This window comes from Glycine max, chromosome 12 (assembly GCF_000004515.6).
Source record: "Glycine max cultivar Williams 82 chromosome 12, Glycine_max_v4.0, whole genome shotgun sequence".
In the NCBI taxonomy this organism is placed as follows: domain Eukaryota; kingdom Viridiplantae; phylum Streptophyta; class Magnoliopsida; order Fabales; family Fabaceae; genus Glycine; species Glycine max.
In genome coordinates, this window is record NC_038248.2 from 10,708,727 (window position 1) to 10,731,200 (window position 22,474).

A 22,474-nucleotide genomic window follows, 5' to 3' on the forward strand; every position below is an offset into this window, starting at 1 on the left:
AGATTTGTGGGTCATCCGACGAATGTCCCTACAGCCTGGCTGACAAACTGAACCTCTGATGTTGGATAAGGAACCTGAGCATCACCTTTGTAAACTGTGACCACACTAACCCTAAGCACGTCATCTTCATAAGGCACATTGTGTATGGAGGATGCATTGTCATACACTTTTCCCAATGCCACAAGCATAGTACTCTGATCCTCCACTACGTACAAGCCCATTAGGTCCACAACTTCTTTAGAAGGGCCTTTAGGTACTCCTTTTGTCTCCGGTTCAGCGCAATTACCCTTTGTGCTCACTCGGGCACCTAATACCTGTATCTGTGCCGGCTCTAGGGGGGCTGATTGATGTGATGCAATATGAGATAACTCAATCTTAATTGACGCTTGTGGCTCTTGCTTCATTATCTCCAAATTTCATTTGTGTTCCGCTTCAAGTTCCCTCCTCCATGCCTCCTGCATCTGCTTGTTTTCTTCTTCAACCTCTCTTTGCACCTCATCCTTTAGCCCACCGATGATGTCAACCAATTGTGCTTGGGTGATTGATGGAGACGAAGTGCTCGACCCACGTGATGTTTGTCTTAAGTATTGGCTAATTGTAACACCTGTCCTTGCAACACGAACATGTCCTAGATGCTCAGGTCTACCAATAGGTGTGTTTAGAATGTCTTCACGACCATGTGGAACAAAGCTTCCTTGTGTAGCCTGTTGCTCTAAAGAATCCTGCATGCAACGACAGTTTATTTCATTAATTACATAACAGTGGCTATTGGGAAAACACAAGTATTTCACAAACATTGTAAACAAACATTAAAGTAACTCACAATTTTGTCTGCTACTTCCTTTGCTGCCACAGAGGTCATTTGCCCATAATGGTTTGTACGGGTCATCTTCCACTTCTCTTGTCTTGACACAGGGGATAAGGGGTCGATGCTTAATGATGGATTTTCAGTGAACTCTGCTAGTTGTTCCTACCGCTTCCTTTTCTCTTCCATAAGCTTTTTGTCTAGCAGTTCATACCCCCCACGAGACAGTAAGTGGGGGAAATCGTTATATTTCTGAATCTCCTGTGCCTTCTTACGTATTCCCTTACAGAGACAACCAACAATTTTCATATATTACATGCCAACAACTATACTGCCTTAATTAATTTAGAAATACAAGGAAATTTGACAAACCTGCCAATTTGGGGTTTGGCGGCTTTTTGCAAATTCCGCCCAAGTAGCTGGATCAATACCATACTTGACTGTAGGATCACTAATTTCTTGACCCTCATTGTTAGCATACACAAATTTAGAAGTCAATGAAAACTTAAATTGCCTCCATCTAGTTGCAACTGTTGACATGACCTTTGTTTGGCATTTTCACCTTCAGGGATGTCAAATTTGCGCTTGACATGAAAGTAGGAATGTCAGAGTAAGTCAATGATTCATAATAAACTCATTTATAAACACAATCATAAACATATGTAAAATTAAAACCGCTTACCAAAATATCTTCCCAGATTAGCTTCTTCAGATCATCCTGCACATCATTCCTGTTGGAGTGTACAATAAGAATTTTTTTTCTGTGCGACAATCCCCAGATAACTGTGAAATTTTTCTTTGTGGGGCCCAGATCCTCTTCCAGTGGCAGGGTTGACGTTAACAACTGGTCGTGGCTGATCTAAGCTTCTAGTAGTCAGCCTTCTGAGCCTAGTGGATTGTCTAGTCTTCTTAGATGTTTCCTCCGGAGGATTATCTGAAAGTGGCCGTGACGGTGTGGGTGTTGCCATGAGCCCGCGCATATAAAATAAATTAATTTTTGACATAAACAGTTATGTAATATGGAACAACAGACAAATTAATTTGATTAAAAATGGATGCATTACAAGTATGAGACATGGAATAGGTATCTGGTTATTTGTGCTTACACAGTTACATATGAATGTTCTCCCATAAACCCTCTTCATGATCAGTACGATTTGCATATACATTGTCTTGTTGTTGTTCCTCATCAATCACAGACATGTCTTTGGAGAAAGCCAGCATATCAGTGACATCAAATGTTGACCCATCAATAGGGTGATTGGTAGAAAATGTTCTCCCTTGCAAAAAACTGACCATCTACAGTCGCAGGATCTTCTACATAAAACACCTACCGCGCTTGCACTGCCATGATAAATGGGTTGTCCTTGTAACCTACCTTGTGAAGGTCTACTAAAGTAAATCCCATTTTGTCTTGATGCACGTCAGTATTTCCATTTACCCACTGACATTTGAAGAGAGGTACTCTAAATTCACCGTAATCAAGCTCCCAAATATCTTGAATGACTCCATAGTAAGCCATGCATGCTTTAATGGGATTCTTATCTGCAGCACTAGAAAAGTGATCCGATTGAACATCATTAGTCACTCCACTGTTTTGAAAGAATAATCATTGATGTCATATCCCTTCCAAGTTGGCACATTCAAATTTGCCCTGATAGCTAGCAATCTTAATGTGTTGGTAGCATTGGGATCAGCAAAGTTTGTTCGTCGAAACCAGTGGATGAAACTTCTATTGTGCTCGTGCAACAACCTCATCATGTTCATTTTTGGGTTAATACGGGTAACATGTTGTTTGTCAGCATGTACGTATGGGATGACCTCTGTTGTGTTGTGTAATACGTATAGATGAGCTTGTGACAACTGTTGGTGATCCATGGTTACAACATTGAATCCTCGTGTGCCCCAACCTTGAATGGTTTTGTCATGATGAATTTGAGGAACACCCACTAGGTAGCAGTGTGTATATATTTTGAACAAAACTCAATAGCTTCCTCAACAAGGTATCTTTCGACAATACTAGCCTCTGGTCGATATCGATTTTTTGTATATCCTTTCAACACTTTCATGTAACGTTCAACAGGATACATCCAACATAAAAACACCGGCCCACACAACCGAATCTCCCATACAAGATGAACAATTAGGTGAATCATGATGTCAAAAAATGATGGGGGACAATGCATCTCTAATTCACACAAGATAATGGCTGCCTGATTCTCCAAATCATCCAATTGTTTTGGGTCGAAACCTTGCTACAAATAACATTAAAGAAAAAACACAAGCGGGTTAAGGCAACCATAACTTTCTCAGGCAAGATACCACGAACGGCCACTGGCAGTAGTTGTTGCATTAACACGTGACAATCATGAGATTTCAAGCCAACCAACATCAAATCATTAACTGCGATAAGGCTCTTGATATTCGAAGAGTATCCTTGTGGTACCTTTACATTTTTCAAACAATTACGAAAATGTTTTTTCTCCTTGGTTGAAATTGTGTAACATGCTGGGGGCAAATACGTTCAGCGACCTTTAGGCTGTGGATGCAACTACTGTCGTATACCCATCTCCACCAAATCTTGATGACATTTAAGACAATCTTTTGTCTTGCCTTTCATGTTAAGAAGGGTGCCTATTAAACTATCACAAACATTCTTCTTCACATGCATTACGTCGAGACAATGTTGAACATGTAGGTTGGTCCAATAAGGAAGATCAAAGAATACTGACTTTTTTTTCCAAATGTTCTTGTCAGCATGATCCTTCCTATATGTCTTACCAAAAACAGTTACGATGTCTTTCACCTGATCATACACTTCATGTCCAGCTAACAGTTTTGGGGAACCTTCACACTCATCGGTTCCATTAAATGGTTTCTTCAATCGCCGATAGGGGTGATAATGTTTCAGAAATCTCCGGTGCCTTGTATATATTCTCTTCTTCCCATGTTTAAGTTGGATGAAACTTGTGTTTTGCTCACAAATTGGACATGCATGGTGTCCTTTCACACTATATTTGCTCAAATTGCCATATGATGGAAAGTCATTAACGATGAAAAATATCATCCCATGTAAACTAAACATCTGACCATCATTCTCATCATACACATCAACCCCATCCACCCACAACTTGTGCAAGTCTTCAATCAACGGAGTCAGGTAGACATCAATATTGTTTCCTGGCTGTCTTGGACCCACTATCATCATAGACAACATAATGTATTTGTGCTTCATGCATAACAAAGGAGGAAGGTTGTAAATCATTAGCAACACATGCCATGAATTGTGAGTAATGGTCAAGTTACCAAATGGATTCATGTTGTCTAAAGCAAGACCAAGTCATAGGTTTCTTGGTTCCGCTCCAAATTCAAGATACAAGTGATCAATTGTCTTCCACTGCGGAGAATCAGTGGGATGTCGGAGTAACCCATCATGTATTCTGCCAACCGCATGCCATTTAAGGTTAAAAGCATCGTGTGTAGTAGCAAACAATCGCTTAAATCTTGGTATAATTGGAAGGTACCGACAAACCTTTGTTGGACGAAGGTTGTTTATGGCTACATCATCAGTGTATTCCTCATCATTCAGTTTGTATCGTGATACTCCACATGTTGGGCAATTCCCCAATTCGGCAAACTCTTTTCTGTACAACACACAATCATTATGGCAAGCATAAATTTTCTAGTACTCCATACCCACAGGACATAATATCTTCTTAGCCTCGTAGTGACTCTTGGGCAACTTGTTATTGTTAGAAAGCATATTCTTCAATAAGACAACAAACTTAGTCAAACTTTTGTCATTCCACCCAAATCTAGCCTTCAAGTTGACCAAAGCTAGCACTGCAGGTAATCGAGTGAAGGTTGTGCACCCCAAGTACAACGACAACTTGGAATCTGTTTCCAAATCTTCATAATAGGGTGCATGAGCTTGCAAAAAACCCTCTTGCCCAAGATCACGAATCATGTCTTTCATTTGATCTCTGGTTTGTACATGTACCGCCTCATTGTCGATGGGTCTTGAGATCTCTGGCAATTGACCGTGCCATATCCAATTTGTATAACTCCGACTGAACCCATCACAAATTTGATGTGATCTAATGACAACTATTGACCGATGCCTTCCATTGACATTATTTACACATGGGCAGAAATATTTTCCACCCAACACTGATGCATGTTGTTGCGCAAACAGCAAGAAATCTTCAACCCCCTTTTCATACTCGTCACTTATGTGTGGTGCTTGAATCCAACTTCTATTCATGTTTTATGTTCTACAAGAGCGGGTCTGTTATGGCGTATACATGATATTCTCACTTTTGCTATATGAAGGTGAGGTCCTATCCCATTCAGGAACAACCTTTTTTGCTTCATTCATATGTACAAGTTAAGTATGTTATGGTAAATTTGATGAAATTTCGGCAGCATTTCGCATTGGTCTCCAAGTGCACAAAATGAAAGTGGTCACATAAATTGACCACAATCAAGTATGCACCCGGAGAACAACGCAATCCGCAAGAAACCAATATTATATCAAATATAACACAATAGTCTTAACCTATTATATATGAATGAAGTAAAAAAGAGAGTTCCCAAACTATCCGAACAAACAATTTAAGACTCCATACCACGACTAATCCAAACTATCCGTATTAATCATGGTATAGAATCTCAAACGGGAAACTAGGGTTCACTCAAAATGCACATATTTTTAATGGACTGTAATAGTAATATATGAACAACATACTTACAATCTAAATAGAAGTCGGATTAAGTAACATACCTAGATAAATGCTTTTAACAGTAAAGATCACTGCGGTAATGGCAGCTTCAAATGGTATGACTTTTATTATATTCGATCAACCAACAAAGTCAATTGTCCTCTTGTATCTTTAATCTTCACCTACACAAGTGCTACAAAATTGGCAGATGAAATTGCTCAGACAAAATCAGTAGTAAATTGTAGGCCAATATACATTTTGTCCAACTTTGAGTTTTCAGTATCACTTTGGTTACCTAAATTTTGAAAATTTCATTTTGATTCCTTAAAATGTATTTCTTAGACAAAATTGATTATTCTGTCAATTTACTCCTCTCATTTGACATGACATCTCTCTTAATTTCTCATAGTGAGTTGTGATCAAATGAGTGTGACAAATTGAAAGAAAATCAACTTAGTCTAATAAAGACACTTGACTAATGTAGAGCTTTTTAAAGTTAGGCAACCGAACCTCTACTACAAATAACATAAAGACCATAAACTATTTTAGCCTAAAGTGTAAAAGGAAAAACAAATAATGTCTATTGATCTATTGGATGCAAGTACGTAAGATGAGGGTGAGCTTCTTTTATCACTGCTGTAGCCTATGGAGATTCTACTTCTTATTATGTTGATTTGTCTCTGAGGCTTTCTCGCTAGAAGCATATGAGGTGGCACCCTTTTTGGTGTTTTGCCGTGGTACAACTTTTATTTTTATTTCCTTTTTGTTGTTAAACTAATACCAAGAAGAACTATTTTATGTATGCCCTCCTTGGGAAAATTAATCCACCCTCTCTATGACTCTATCCTACACAACATTATGTGCACAAGTAAGGCTGGACGAGCAGTGCTGACATGCAGTAAATCAGTTGACTTCGTTCATGGCTTGAGAAAATGAATGCATTTATTTTGCTTACAATTTTATTTGATTGAATATTACACATTTGTGGCACATGTTATTGTTTTTTGAATTTCTCATTCTATATTCAATTCTATTATTAATGTATAGTTGTGGCAAAAATAGTTTTATTATTTTATCACTTTCAAAAGTATGCATGGGTTTTAATGTAGAAATGTTGTGTTTTGGACAATAAGGATGTGTCTTTTCAGGTATTTACCTTTCCCTGCTAAATGCTCCTATCTACCTATAAGCCTATTATATGTTTAAGGTTTGTATACTTTATAACTGGTTTTTGGCTTTTGTTCTGTGGGGTTTTCTTCAAATAAAATTTTAGTTCTTTAAAATGATTTACTAACTTGATTTCCAAATTTTTTAAGCCTCATTTTGATCCTTACATTATCTTCGTCTGAAATGACCTTTATAATTTCACTGTCATTCATACTTTTACTTGTATTTATCAATATTAGATTTATACAGATACAAGTGTAGTACCCAATTTCATTTTTTTTATTTTATGATAATTTTGTTAGTTTGTATGTTTATATTTGCCACTCTCGTGCCTCACATTTGTCACAGTTCAATATTATTTATTTGGTGCAATATTCAGCATATGCCAGCAGCGCTGTTTCTTATTTGTTAAGTATATATTGATATTTATGTTTTCTGCATATGCCAACAGCATGATTTCTTATTTGTTAAGTATATATTGATATTTATGTTGTTTTTGGTTTGACTATTAATAGTGTGAAGTGACAAGTTCTAGAGTATTGTGCTATGGAAACCTTGAAAATGTCAACTAGGGGATTGCTAAGAGAGTCTTGTTTCAAAATTGAAGAGAGTCTCTATGGGTTTGGATGAGTCTAATAAATATATGTTTAAATTTTTTTCCCGACAATACGAGAGCAACCTCAAAAGTAAGAAATGGGTGTAGAACCTTCAAGATGAAGCGGAAAAATAAAGCTTAGACATCAATGAAGGTCAGATTATTGCAGAAGAACCATACATGGAGAAGCCTTTTGTATCTAGAAGATATGCTTCTGAAGGTCCAGCAGTGACTCACAGTGTGAACAACAACACAATGAAGCAAAAAGAAAATAGTTCTGACCAATATATAGGTGGAATGTATAGTCAAAAGATTCTTCATTCATTACCCAACATGGAGAAATATAGGGAGCACTTTAAGCAACCCATGACAATGAAAAAAGAAGCAAAAGAGAGTTTGAAGCTCAACAATGATTCCATTGTAGATACAGGTGAAATGAAGCTACACAGACCAACTCGAAACAAGTGTACGTTGGATACAAAATTAGCTTTTGTTGATGGCTTAAGTTTTTTTTCAGATTCCAAATATGTACCATGATGGAACTTCGTTAATCATCCTTCGTAGTACCTATATTTTGCCCTTGGAAAAATTAAGCATATTCATGTTTTCTTTTTACTTGGAATAAAGCATGGTAGTGCCATGAATGATGGAAGACTTGAAGCCATAAAATTGATATTTTACCCTTGGGTAAGAGGTACTGCTCTGCCTACTAGCTTTAAGACAAAAACGATAATAATGGAAAAGTTGAACCCATGGGAAATTGATAAAATATTCAAACATGCTAGTGCCATAAATGATGTTACAAAATACTACAAGACCTACACAAAAACAATGAGGAAATTCGGTATCTGAAATTACCAAAACCTGTTTGCCATAGGTAAGTAGTTATAACCTTGTAGCTGTTTTCACTTAATGCTATACTTTGGTTTTTTCTTTCTTTTTTTTCATTTGTTAAATGAGTTTGTGGTTAATTCTCTATAATCATTTTCTTCCATGTTCCCTCTTCATTCTACAATAAACCTTAATTTAGAATTAAGGAGATGCGTGACATATTGATAATCAATAAAACTGAATCTTTTAGTATTTGTTTTCCACTATGGCCTGATCTAATACACAAAGCCAATGTTTTACAAGTAAAACTAATAGATGATGTTGTTTCGTTGATTCTACGCTACAATAGCACATAATTATATAAAAAAGCATAGGAACATGAAGGCACGAAGTAGAGAAAATTAAGAAATAGCAACTGGCACGCAACCAGCCAAGTCAAGAAGGTTCCAACTTTTGTTCACCAAGAAGTGATTGATGAGTTGCGTCTTCCCTGCAACCACCATTACCAAACATCAGCATATCATATACTACATGACAACTAACATTCAATCTGGAGAAGAGTTGATCAACCATGCTTCATGATTGAAGAGCTAAGCAAGTAGTATATATATACCAATAATCCAAAACAAAGGAAAACTAAGTATAATAAACCAAACTGTAAGCTTGCAAGGTTTCTAGACTCTAAGCTACTTTAATTAAAATTAAATTTAAAAACTACTTCAAAACCAGTTTGAAATTAGTTTTGGGTCAGAAATCAGTTTTGGTTGAAAACTGAATTTGGACCACAACCAGTTTGAAACTTTTTTGACCAATACCAAACCAGTTTTCAAATGTAAAGGTAGTTTAGTTTTGAAATCCTCAATGGAAGAAGAGGTTGAACAGGGTAGGGCTTGAACAGGACGTTTAGAGCATTAAAAAGTTATTTGAGTGAATTTATTTCCTCATGTTGGGATACAACATTAACAAAGTCATTTGTTTATTTTCATGTACAACTGATAAGGGTGAACTCTTTTGACTTTAAGGACCCTGGATGTCAACAATCATAAAGTGTTTTAAAAATTCATGTGCAAAGCTTAACTGTGGTTTATGGAGCTAGAGCTAGAGTAGTCAGTATTTGAAAAAGGTGTTAGGCAATTTCTTTCACTTCACCCTAATTATTAAAAACATTCATGTTTTATGTTGCTAGTCAATAGGCAATATTGGTGGCAGATTATGTGGGTTTGGATGTTATTGTTTTGGGAGGAAATGAATTCTTTTGCTAGCTTTTTGGGAGGCTTTTTGAAAGAAAAAAGACTAATTGTTTCCCCCTAAAAAAACCTACACAATAAACATGCACACAACTGAGAGGAATAAGTGCTTTCACTTGAAAATTCCAAACTATATAAACATGGACACTGGGTTTATTAATTTATTTCTCATATATTTCCTTTTACCAACATCATATTGTGTGCTTTTTGTACAGGAAAGCAATGGACGAGAAAATCAAACTCAAGCAACAACAAGAGCAGTTTCAGGTACCTTGAACTTATTTGTGTAGCTATAATAGTAGTGATTGAAAATCTTAATATCTTCAGAAGACAGCAGGCTGAACTTCAAACCATGCATGAGGCTGCACTATGGAGAAGATCTCAAGGTCAATTCCATATTGTGAGGCTACATAAAAAGCTTACTAAAACAACGAGTGATATGAACTTAACTTTAATAAGGGAAACAATTGGAAAGAGGATGGAAAAACTGAACTCTGTATGTTGTGTTAAAGATACTTGTAGCACCAGTCCTGCAAGTAAAACATGAAATGAAGGTTGTTGGAGTGGGTGTGGAGGAAATTAAGAGAAAAATGCAAATCTGTTCATTCAATTGGGGCTTAATGGTGGCCATTACATTTCTTTACATTCATAAAGCATATTACACTTTTATGTAAACAAAAAAATGTATTAAGATTTTGGTATTTAAAGCTTGTAACTAGATAAGACTTATAAACTATCAAATGTTAATCTAATTGCATATTTAGGTTCAGCTTCGAACAATTAAGTATCATTGTTTAATTTTACATGGTATTAGTGGTTGTGGTTCCTACTGCAACTTGAGGAGATTACTATTGATATTCATAAGAGTAGACAAGTATATACGACAACCATTTTATTTTCTGTTCATCTATACATAGACAAGTATGAGCAAGAAAATGGTAGGAAGCATATATATACATGTTGGTGAAGTTATTCAAATAATTTTCAACGCAACCAAACAACTGCAGGATTCATAGAATCCAAAAGGTTATTCAAATAATTTTATGATAGTTTTTTTCATTTTTAAACGACTTAATGCAAGAGGATCTAAGTAAGGAAGTACACTATTACAGAGTATGGCAGTTCTTAAAAATACGCTAACCTAACTTGGGTTGAAATGGCTATACACCCCTAATAGTTGAATAACCTTCTGGTTTAAAGAAGTACACTATTACAGAGTTATCATCGATGTCGAGAAATTCATAACCTAGCTGGTATGAGTGTTTGAGTTGCCAATGCGCTTACCTAGCTCACGATGGCCAAAGTTGTGCAACACCATGGACGATCGATGGCGATAGACAGAGGTAGACGAACGATGGAGGTAGACGAACAATGAAAGTACGAGCTAGATCTGAACGACGAAGGTAGACGAAAAAAAACTGCACGTCAATATTTAATTAGGGTAACAAAGACGACAACGGTCCTTGGTCAAGACCCATCTTCGTTTAACTTGACCCTAATTACAAAAATGCCACGTAGTGCATTCTAAGACGGTTATTAGTAACCGTGTTAGAATGCGCGACCTAAAAACTAAATAAATTGCACCTAATTACAAAAATGCCACCGTGGCACATTCTAAGACGATTATTAATAACCGTCCTAGAATATGTGTCGTAAAATACTACTTTTTTAGTAGTGCTTGCCAAGTTTGGAGGGTCCTTAATCTTGATGATAGGCAAGACTTCATGGTGATGGATTCCAAAATTTGGCTTCAAACTTAGTTTCAACTTCCTTCTAGTCTTATTTTTGCTTGTGCTGCCTTGCATATTTGGAAAGCCTATGTATAATGATACAGCCTTCAAGGGCAACAATCGCCCAATCTGGTACATCATTAGTTAAATTCAAATACCTCACAACATTGTTCGTTCCACAAAAAATGTTTCTTCTGGAGTTAGAGAACCAAAGCTCGTCTCGTGGTTCTCTCCTTCTCAGCATGCAGTGAAGTTAAAGGTTGATGGAAGCTTCATTGGCAACCCGAGTTTGTCTGGATTTGGTGGATTACTGCATGATTCCCTGGTTCAGTGGTTGGGTGGCTTTGTAGATTCTTGTAGTCACTCAACCAATATGGAAGCTGAATTTCAGGCTATTCACAAAGTAATATGGGCTACAAAGTTGTTGAATGTGAATTAGATTCACTTGTGACCTTGGATCTTATTAATCTTGACCAACCCCTTTGGCACCCTTATACTACTTTTATCAATCATATTCGATCATTCAAAGGAAGACCGCGACTTCTCAGTTTCAACTATATCTATCATGAAGGCAACCAATGCACGAATTGGTTGACTTGCATGGAATCATCTTTTTCGGATGTCTTCACTGTTTTAGATTCTTCCCCTCATCAATTAACATCTTTTTGTTAGTAGGATATTTTAAATTATTTTTAATATGTTCATTATATATCTTACCATTTATTTAATATTTTATATGGAAAATAAAAGTAAAATTAAAATAAAAAATTAATCTAGTCATTTTAAATTAGCTGAAATCAAATGGAATTTAAATTTTAAACCACGTCAATTGAATGATGTTTTAAAAAAATCAAAATAATTGAATTAAATGATTATTTCTTAAAATTGATCCAATTCAATCTAATCCACGAATACCCTTTCAAAGAATGTTTGAAATTAATTTGGAAGACAATTGTTAAATATACCTCCCAAAAGACAATTATTTCAATGAATTTCTCAATTTGTTTAGTCAGACAATTCCCAAAGTTTCATTTGCATCATACATAAAGGAAAATTACTCAAAAACAACAAATATAAAAGTTTAATTTTCGTTCTCATTCTCATTTATTCCCAGAAAAAGCAATGTAATAAACACTAGTATATATTTAGTTTCATTAGTTTGATATCCCTGTTATACAAGTTCATCTAATTACACATACTCCTATAATTAATCATCCTTGTCCTTGTTCGCTTTCTAAGAAGATGAATTTTCAGGCTTATTATCATAATCAATTAATGCAATTAGATTCCAAAGAATGAACCTACCAAGTTGACGAAATGGAAAAAGGCGAGTTCCTACTGGGAAAAATCCAAAAAGACCCAAGAAGATGAGGGAAGTGTACACACCTCCAATGACAGTTATTAGAAGGGCAAGTGCTGAGTTGTTAACCACAACTAGACGTACAACAACCATAAATGCCACTTGTACGAGTAAAAAGGCAAGAACCAAACAACCCATTGCAAGGATAGTTGCTCGTGTTTCTAATTTATGATAAAAAACCAATGCCATCAACATAAGTCCACATGCAAGTACAGAGCTATACATAGCAGTCATGTTGAAGGTGGTGAATTCCCAAAAAAATTGTTTTCAGCCAAAACTGCAAGCCCTCTATTTTTAGGGTTTGGATCATTTGGACCATATACACCTTATAGCACAGTGAAAGAAGCTGCAAATGTCACAGTGACCATCATTGTGGCCCCAAGTAAAAAAAATGTGTTGATAAGATCTTTTAAGCTCAAATCTGTTTTGGGTGGTTGTTGATGTTCAGAAGGCAACATGTCATTTAGCTTTGTTTATCTTCGAGGGGAGTTTAGCTTATTGCAATACTCGTTTGGCTAGAAACTACATGGAAATTTGAAAAGTAAAGAAAAAAAAGTAGAAACATTAGATGTCATGCATCATCAAGTAGAATTCCTGGTTTTGGGTTGTGATTGAATGTCTATTAATAGAATAAAATAAAATAAAATAATATGGACTAGAATAGAATGAAAAAAAATGAAAAATTATAATTCTATTGCTTAGATGTATTCGGGATGGAACTGAAAAACGTAATTGATATTCATATCTCAAATGATAGAATTTAATACTATTTTTTTTGTTATTTTTTATAATTTTATCTTATCTTTTTTTATCCATTGAAACATTTTGTACTCTATGACATGAAGCCTTAGCACTTCTTCTAGACATATTAATTATTGATCATACCTTTCAAATCGTCATTTGATTTTTCAATGCCAAACCAACGATATCTTAAGTCGTTAAGTCGTCGTTATTCAGGAGTTTCACATTAGTCCTCTTATCTTGTGAAATAGAGTACAAAACCTTAGGAAATAAATTTATTGAAGCCAAATGCAATGGAGTGTTTCCATCATTGTTTTTCTGGTTTATAATAGATTCATCCATCTTCAAATTTTTCAACAGTTATTGTACCACATTATTTCTGCCATTCTTTGCAACAACATGAAGAATATTCTGACCCTTTTGATTAAGAAGAATGATTAAGGAGAAGGAGAACATAAAGATTTGTAACAAATTTCTGTTGAAGGAAATATTTTACCACTTCAACATGACCCCTTTCGCAAGCAAGGTGAATAGGAAGATGACCCTTCTTGTTCCCTTCCAAGACAATTTGATCTGATTTCTTAAATGAATTTTCTAACAACATACAAAATCCCTTAAGATAAACAATGTAAGCTACATAATGAAGGGGGAGTACCTCCATGTTCATCCCTTAAAGTAGCTCTAGTCTTTTGTCTAATATCTCTTTTATTAGAGCTACAATTGAACAAAACAAAGAAAAAATAAATTAGGGGCTTACTAATAAGGGAAATTAATGAAAGATATTTTATATTATTATTTATAATTTAATATTGAATAACTTATATTTGTTATAAAATACTTTTTCAAATAAAAATATATTGTATCCTTTTAATATATAAGTATGCCTAATTTTTCTTATTTTGGGTGGTATTAGGGAGAGTTTATTCTAAACTAATATTTAGGCTCGTAATAATCTTTTTATATGTTTTTTTACTTATTTAAATACTTGGTATGGAAAACTTTATTGTACTAAGCTATTTCTATCCTATTTTAGTAATTTTCACGGTCTTTCAAGTAGGGCTAAGTGTCCAATTATATTTTCCTTTTTCCTTTTATCCTTTTACTTTCTTTGTAATAGTTTGCGAATCTAAGTATCTTGAATCTTGACAAGTGAAATTTTTTAACTAAGATATATGATGTGCTTGAGTTTTTTTGATAAATTTCACCTTTCAAGTTAGAGCTTATCGTGAACATATTTTGATAAATTTCACCTTTAAGTTAACAGAGTTTATGGAGGTCGCAAGTCATTTTCATAAGCTTAAATGATTAACCAAAAACTCATGCAAATTTTCATATGATAAGAGAAACCTAGATAAGTACTATAGATATGAGATACTAGGATAATTTTTTTAAATCTCATAATTAACCGATAAAGCTTTTTCCAATGAAAATAAGTTATGATGATAGATGGATCAAAATGCATGAACGCTTTAGAAGTGTTTTTTATTTTATTTTATAATCTAATCCATTGTTCATTTGGAACAACGCATGTAGGATTAGTTTAGACGTTGGATGTATATGTTTTCTTAAATAATTTGGATAAGGTTTCTCATATAGCTTATATATTCTTAAAATTTTCCATGAAATTTAAATAGTTTTCACGTATAGTACCCCTGCTGGATTTTAGTTGTATTTCTTACTTGCTCAAGTTAGGACTTGCTAAAGGTTATTTGACTTTATCTAACTTTTATATTTCTTTTTGTGACGATGAGCAGGACCCAACTCAGCAGACTGCTATTGACAACTTAATGGTTCAACAACTTGATGGAATTGTTAACGAATGGGGTTGGTGCAATCAAAAAGTGCTTAGCTGATTATGTTTGAAAATTTGCATTTTGCATGTGGATCATATTATTCTAATGCAAACATTTGTTGCTTTAGCTTGGAGCAAATGCCATATTGGCAGTGTCTCTTGTAGTCTGCAAAGTTGATGTTGACATCCTGAATGTTCCTCTATACATTATTAGAAAAGTGTTTTTTATGATGGTTATTTCGGACATTCTACTTCGGTTATTAACCGTCGTCGTAGGAGACGTCGTAAAATATTTGCATCTACGACGTCAGTTCTAAAAAAACTATCTTAAAAAGTTACAATTCTAAGACGGTTTTTTTAAAAAATAATCCTCTTAGAATATTTACAATCTAAAATGGTTTTCAAATAACCATATTAGAATGTGTTTATTTTTTTCAAAACAAATTTAAAAATTGAGGATTCTAAGTCGGATTTTTCAAAAACCGTCTTAGAATTCAAACATTCTAAGACGATTTTTCAAAAAATCGTCTTAGAATGTCTTCTTTTTTTAAAAAAGTTTTTTAAAAAATTGAGTATTCTAAAACGGTTTTATTGTAAGATGGTTTTTCAAAGAACCATCTTAAAATGTCTTCTTTTTTATTAAAAAAAAGATTTTTTATTTTTTTATTTCTATAATAGTCAATGATTTTTTTTTACTAATCAAGGCTTTATTTATATAGTCAATGATTATTTTTTTTATTGGCATAATAATAACGTAATAAAGTAGGGAATTTTATTAGAAAGCACAAAAACGCCTAAAAATTTGATAGGATGGTAAAGCATCTGCAAAAATAAGCAAAACACAAAACAATGATCAAAATCATTAAAGAATCAACTATGATTGATTGAAAGTCACTAGTCCAAGAGCTATTTTCTTTTCTTAAATTATTATTATCATTATCATTATTAATTATTTACTTTATTTGTTTGTTATATAACTTTCTTTTACCTAGCACGAAGACAAACGCTCCAATCAATATAGGTTCCCCTGTTGCACCAGATAGGCTAGCTAAGTAATGAGCCCCAACACCAAGAGCACTAGTCGCCAATATTGCAATTTTCCTATTCAAACCTTTTCCTAGAGTGGATCCTAAAAATGTGTCATATACATACATATATTAGTTAGTTAATTATTTCAACAAATGATATTGATATTGCAAGTAGCCCACAAGCTTTGAAATGCGAAAAAAAAACCAATCGCCGAGACACTTGGTTGCTATATGACACATTAAATCAGAAAGGTAAAATAAGAATTGCACCCACTTGAATGTATTCGAATGGTTAAAATTGGAAAATGTTATTGGAGTACAACTTTTGGTGGTAAAAAAGTTTATACATGATGAGTGTAGAAAGCATAAAATGTTCCAATTAGAAAGCACAAAAACGCCTAAAAATTTGCAATTTCCAATTAGAAAGCTTTGCCAATGAGAACTAAATGCAAAAAACAATCAATTATAATGTGTGAAAAAAATGCACTAATTTTTAATTGATTAATTTTTACAATACATAAATGTACTAATAATTTAAATAATAAAATCAATTATAAATTAAAAATAATTTGTGTGAAAAGTATAAAGTACTACATTATGAAAACGTAGTTTAATTTGTAAACAATAAATGAATCTAAATTATTGAAATTGAAGCTTACCTTTGTTGACATAATATTCCTCAATGCTGCCTTCAGTTGATTCTGAAGCAGCTCAAGCTCATTTGTATTCATTTAGGCAAGACCTTCCCCGAATAGGTTCCTACATATTATTTAAAATCTTAATGTTTTTTTTTTACAATATAATCTTAATGTTATATATATGTATATTATAAATACAAAATATATAGAATATCAACTTTAAGTTTGAAAAATAGCAGGTAAGTTATATAATTACCTTTGAGATCAAGATTCATGATGTAGCTCCATGTAGAGCTTGTAAGCCTTTGATCTTCTTTATCAATGAAGTCCTTTGCTTCTTGAAGATCAATGGTAGTGGAACGAAGAAGGAGAAAAGGTGATTGGAGACGCCACTTCAAGGAGAAGATGAGTCAAGAACAAGTTCACCACCATAGGAGGCCATGGATAAGAGCTTGAAGGTAGGAGAAGATAAATGGAGGGAGAGAGAGAAATGGGGGCACGAATTTTATGCCTCAAATGAGGTCTGAACTTTGAAGTGTAATTTCTCAAATGATCAAAGTTGTAAAAAAGCACACACAAGGACTCTATTTATAGCATAAGTGTCACACAAAATTGGAGGGAAATTTGAATTTCTATTCAAATTTCACTTGAATTTGAATTTGAATTTGTGGAGCCAAAATTTCACTAATTATGATTAGTGAATTTTGGCTATGGTTCAACCCACTAATATAAGATCAAGTCCAAGATTCTTCACTAAGTGTGCTTAGGTGTCATGAAGCATGTAAAGCATAAAGGACATGCACAAAGTGTGACTATATGATGTGGCAATGGGGTATAGCAAGCAAATGCTCACCTCTCCCTTAGGCTAGTCCAAAATTTAATTGGATTAGGCTTCTCCCAATTCAATTAAATTTCCTTTCCAACACACACATCAATTAGTGCACTTAATGCATGTGAAATTACAAAACTTCTCATAATACAAAAACTAGTCTAGGTGCCCTAAAATACAAGGGTTGAAAAATCCTACATTACTAGGGTACCTCTCTACACTATGGAACCCTAAATACAAGGCCTATAAATAATGAAACCCTAATCTAATATGTACAAAGATAAGTGGGCTTATACTTAGCCCATGGGTCCAAAATCTAGCCTAAGCCTCATGAGAACCCTAGGACCTTCTCCTGCATATCAGGCCCAATCTTCTTGGAGTCTCCTAACAATGGCTCTAGTGATAGGTTCCCTCCTTGGGAGGATTGCATCATACCCTCCCTCTCGAAGAGGATTTTTCCTCAAATCTGTAGACCCCTCATAATCTGAATCAACTACACCTGCAAAAGGAACCAAATTAGTAATGTTAAAGGCGTTGTTAACTCCATACTCCTCTAGGAGGTCTAGCCTATAAGCATTGTTGTTGATCCTCTGCAAGACCTGAAAAGGGCCATCACCTCTGAGGCTAAGTTTGGACTTTCTCTTAGTAGGAAATCTATCCTTCCTAAGATGGAGCCAAACCCAATCCCCTTTATTAAGCACCAACTCCTTCCTTTTTCTATTGCCTTTAGTTGCATACATCATTATTTGGTTCCTAACCCTCTTATGTAATTTCTTCACAAACTCTGACCTAGATACACCTTTTTTATGTATAAAAGAAGTGTCAAGTGGAAGGGGAATTGGGTCCAAAGGTGTGAGAGGATTGAACCCATAGACAACCTTAAAAGGTGACTGCCTGGTAGTTCTATGAATCCCCTTATATTATAGGCAAACTCCATATGAGGAAGGTACTCATCCTAAGACTTGTGATTGCCTTTTAGGAGAGCTTTTAAAAATGTGGATAGAGATCTATTCACCACCTCTGTCTGCCCATCAGTCTGTGGGTGACAAGTGGTGGAGAAAAGGAGCTTAGTTCCTAGCTTAGCCCATAAAGTTTTCCAAAAATGGCTAAGGAACTTAGCATCTCTATCAGACACAATAGTCTTAGGCAAACCATGAAGCCTCACAACTTCTCTAAAAAAAAGTCTTGAGATTTGACTAGCATCATCTACATTGTGGCATGGTATGAAATATGTCATCTTGCTAAACCTATCAACCACCACAAAGATAGAGTCTACACCCCTCTGGGTCCTATGAAGCCTAAGGACAAAGTCCATACTTATATCTACCTAGGGTGCAGATGGAATGGGTAAGGGTGTGTATAGCCCATGAGGCATCACTCTAGACTTGACTTGTAAACAAGCCACACACCTAGTGCAATATCTATGGACATCTTTTTTAATATGAGGCCAAAAGAATTTTTCCTTGAGGAAGACAAGAGTCTTATTAATTCCAAAATTCCCCATTAGCCTACCCTTATGGCTCTCTTTGACTAACAACTTTCTAATGGATCCTTGGGGTATACAAAGTCTTCCCTCCTTGAAAAAATACCCCTTAGCAATGTATAATCCATCTTGGGCCTCATGCCCATATCTAGCATAAATGGGAGACAAGTACTCATAAAAAACATACAATTCCCTTATGTTATCAAATCCTAAAATTTGAGATCCAAGGGAAGAAAGCAATGTGTGTCTCCTAGAAAGAGAATTTGCAACCACATTAGTATTTCCCTTTTTGTATTTGATAACATATGGAAATTGCTCTAGGAAATATACCTATTTTGCATGCCTTTTGTTTAATTTGGATTGCCCTCTAATGTACTTAAGTGATTCATGATCACTATGAATAACAAACTCTTTGGAAACAAGGTAATGTTCCCAAGTTTGGAGGGCTCTAACTAAGGCATAAAGCTCCTTATCATATGTGGGGTAGTTGAGAGCGGCACCATGAAGTTTCTCACTAAAGTAAGCAATAGGGTGCTCATCTTGCAACAACACAACTCCCACACCTACACCAGAGGCATCACACTCTAGCTCAAAAGTTTTAGAAAAGTTAGGGAGAGCTAGAATGGGTGCCTTGGTGAGTTTTTCTTTGAGCAAAGCAAGGGATTGCTCTTGTCTCTCTTCCTATGTGAATGCCATATTCTTCTTCACCAACTCATTGAGTGGCGAAGAGAGTGTAGAAAAATTAGGAACAAATCTTCTATACAAACTTGCCAACCCATGGAAGCTCCTAATATCTCCTATACTTTTTGGGGTAGGCCACTCTTGGATGGCCTTGATTTTCTCAGGGTCCACAAGGACCCCATTTTTGATAACCACAAAACCTAAGAAGACTACATTATCTACATAAAAGGTGCATTTATCTATATTAGCAAAGAGAGTGTGTTTCCTAAGAACTAAAAGAAGGTGCATTTATCTATATTAGCAAAGAGAGTGTGTTTCCTAAGAACTAAAAGAACTTGCCTTAGATGTCCTAAGTGATCATGTAGGTCCCTACTATAGATTAAGATATCATCAAAATAAACAACTACAAACCTACCTATGAACTCCCTTAGGACATGATTCATTAGCCTCATGAAGGTTCTTGGTGCATTAGTGAGCCCAAAAGTCATCACTAGCCACTCATACAACCCAAACTTGGTCTTGAAAGCGGTTTTCCACTCATCACCTTCTCTCATCCTTATTTGGTGATAACCACTTTTAAGATCAATTTGGGAAAATATATTTGCACCATGTAACTCATCAACCATATCATCAATCCTAGGAATGGGGTGCACATACTTCACAGTTATGTTGTTGATCGCCCTACAATTTATACATATTCTCCACTTACCATCCTTTTTTGGCACCAACAACACACTTCCATATTAAGCCCACTAAGGAACCTAGCTATGCTTGGTCTTTCCTCCTCCCTAAGTCCAGCTCTTAAAAGGATTAGTTCCATTTGCTGTCTATATTCTTCAACACTCATACTCCCTTGTCTAAGCCTTTGGAGCTTGTCCATAAGCTTCCTTTCATAGTAGGAGAGAATGTGCCTCTTCCTAAGGGCACTCTTAAGATTATTTCAATACTCTACTGGAGGATCCCCACGAATCCTTCGTTCCCTAACAAGGGAAGTCCACCAATAGAGGGAATACCCTTGAAAGCTAAGGGTAGCCAATGGAACTTTTCTCTCTTCACTAATATGATAGCAAGCAAAGAGTTGTTTAACTTTCATTTCCCAATCTAGGTAGGCCTCAACATTATCTTTTCCATGGAAATATGGGAGGCTAATGTTAACCTCTTGAGTCCTTCTATCCTTTTCTCTTCTTTGGGAGTGATGTTTAGTATGTGACCTATAACGCCTGATGTGTCATTATTTTCTCCTATTTCTTAACCATTTTTGTCACCATTTTAATTACTGATTAGCCTTAATTGTCAAATTAATTATGCAGTTTTATCATTTGGGCCTATTTGACTAATTTTGTGTTTTTAATTTAATTTCAGGAGAATTATAAGCAATTGGGCTTGAATCCGGAATTGGGCTTGGACTTGAAGAGAGCAGGCAATTTTATTTTATCAAATCTTATCTTATCCAAATTTTATTTCATCTAGATTTTATTTTATCCAGATTTTATTTCATCCAATCTTTTCTTATCTTGTCTAGATTTTATTTTATTTCGTTTATGGGCTTGGACTTAAAATAGATTTGTAAACTTTGGGGCTGAGGACCTATATAACAACACCAAGGTTTTAGTTTTAGGAGTTTTTCAAAGAGGAGAATAATTCTAGGATTTTAGAATTTCATTTTTTTACTGTTTATGTGCACTGTTCATGTAGAATAAAATTCCAATTGCAATTTCGTTTTCTACTGATTAATGGAAGGCTAAGTCTCTAGCATTGTTTTCTGTTGAGGATCAAGCACAACTCTCTTTGAGTTTCTGTTATTACTATTGAATTCTGATCAGTTTTTTCTCTTCACCAATTACTCTGTATTTGTTGCTATTAATCCATGCATGCTTAGTGCTTGATTAATTATTGTCTCTGCACTTAATTTACGTTCATGCTTAATGATCAGTTTCGTTCATGATTAATTGGTGTATGTGTTGCTTAATCACATAATGACAGCCTTATGTTAATTTTCGCTTAGTAATTTAATTTAGGGTTGGATTAAGTGGTTGAACTGATTAAGGATAAATTCTCGTAACCTAGGATAAGAGACTTGCTTGTGAATCAAGGGGAAACAACATGTTTTAATTCTGCTATTTCTTTAATTCGAATTTGCTTGCTGTTTAATTTAAAAAAACAAACAACCCCCCCCCCAATTCGTTATCGCTTTATTAGTATCTGTTATGAATGTTTGGTTGATCATTGCTCGTTGGGAGATGACCTATGATCACTTCCTAGATACTGCATTTTTAATGTTTATTTGATTCGAGTACGACCTCGATCAATGCCCTCTATAATAGTCACTAAGTTCTTCACTTAAACTCTTGCAAGAGTCATGACTACTATAGGAGGCATGCTTTTCTCTTTTCATTTCTTTCATTATTTTTCTTCTTTCTCCCTCTGTTATTTTCTCTCTTTCATCTTGACTTATTTCTTCCGCTCTTTTTTTCCCTTTTTCTTTTCTCGTTTTTCTTTCCACAATTTAAGGGATCTCAACTCATCTAATATCTTATACAAGGGGTCTGTAGGAGTAAAACCCTCACCATTAATACTGGATGAAGAATGAAGACTCATGTTGGTTCCTAAGTTGTAGTTATTTCTTGTTGGAGGTTTTGAAAACAAAAGGTAAAAGAAACTATGGTTGAAACTAGCCAAAATAAACACTAAAAGGGGTGTGAAAGATAAGGTAAAAAATAATTGGTAAAAAACAAGCTATCTAGGCGGTTTGACAATGGAAGGTAAAGGAAATTTAAAGCAAGCTAGACGATTTCCTATGTGAAGGCTTGGATGACCCTTTAGAGG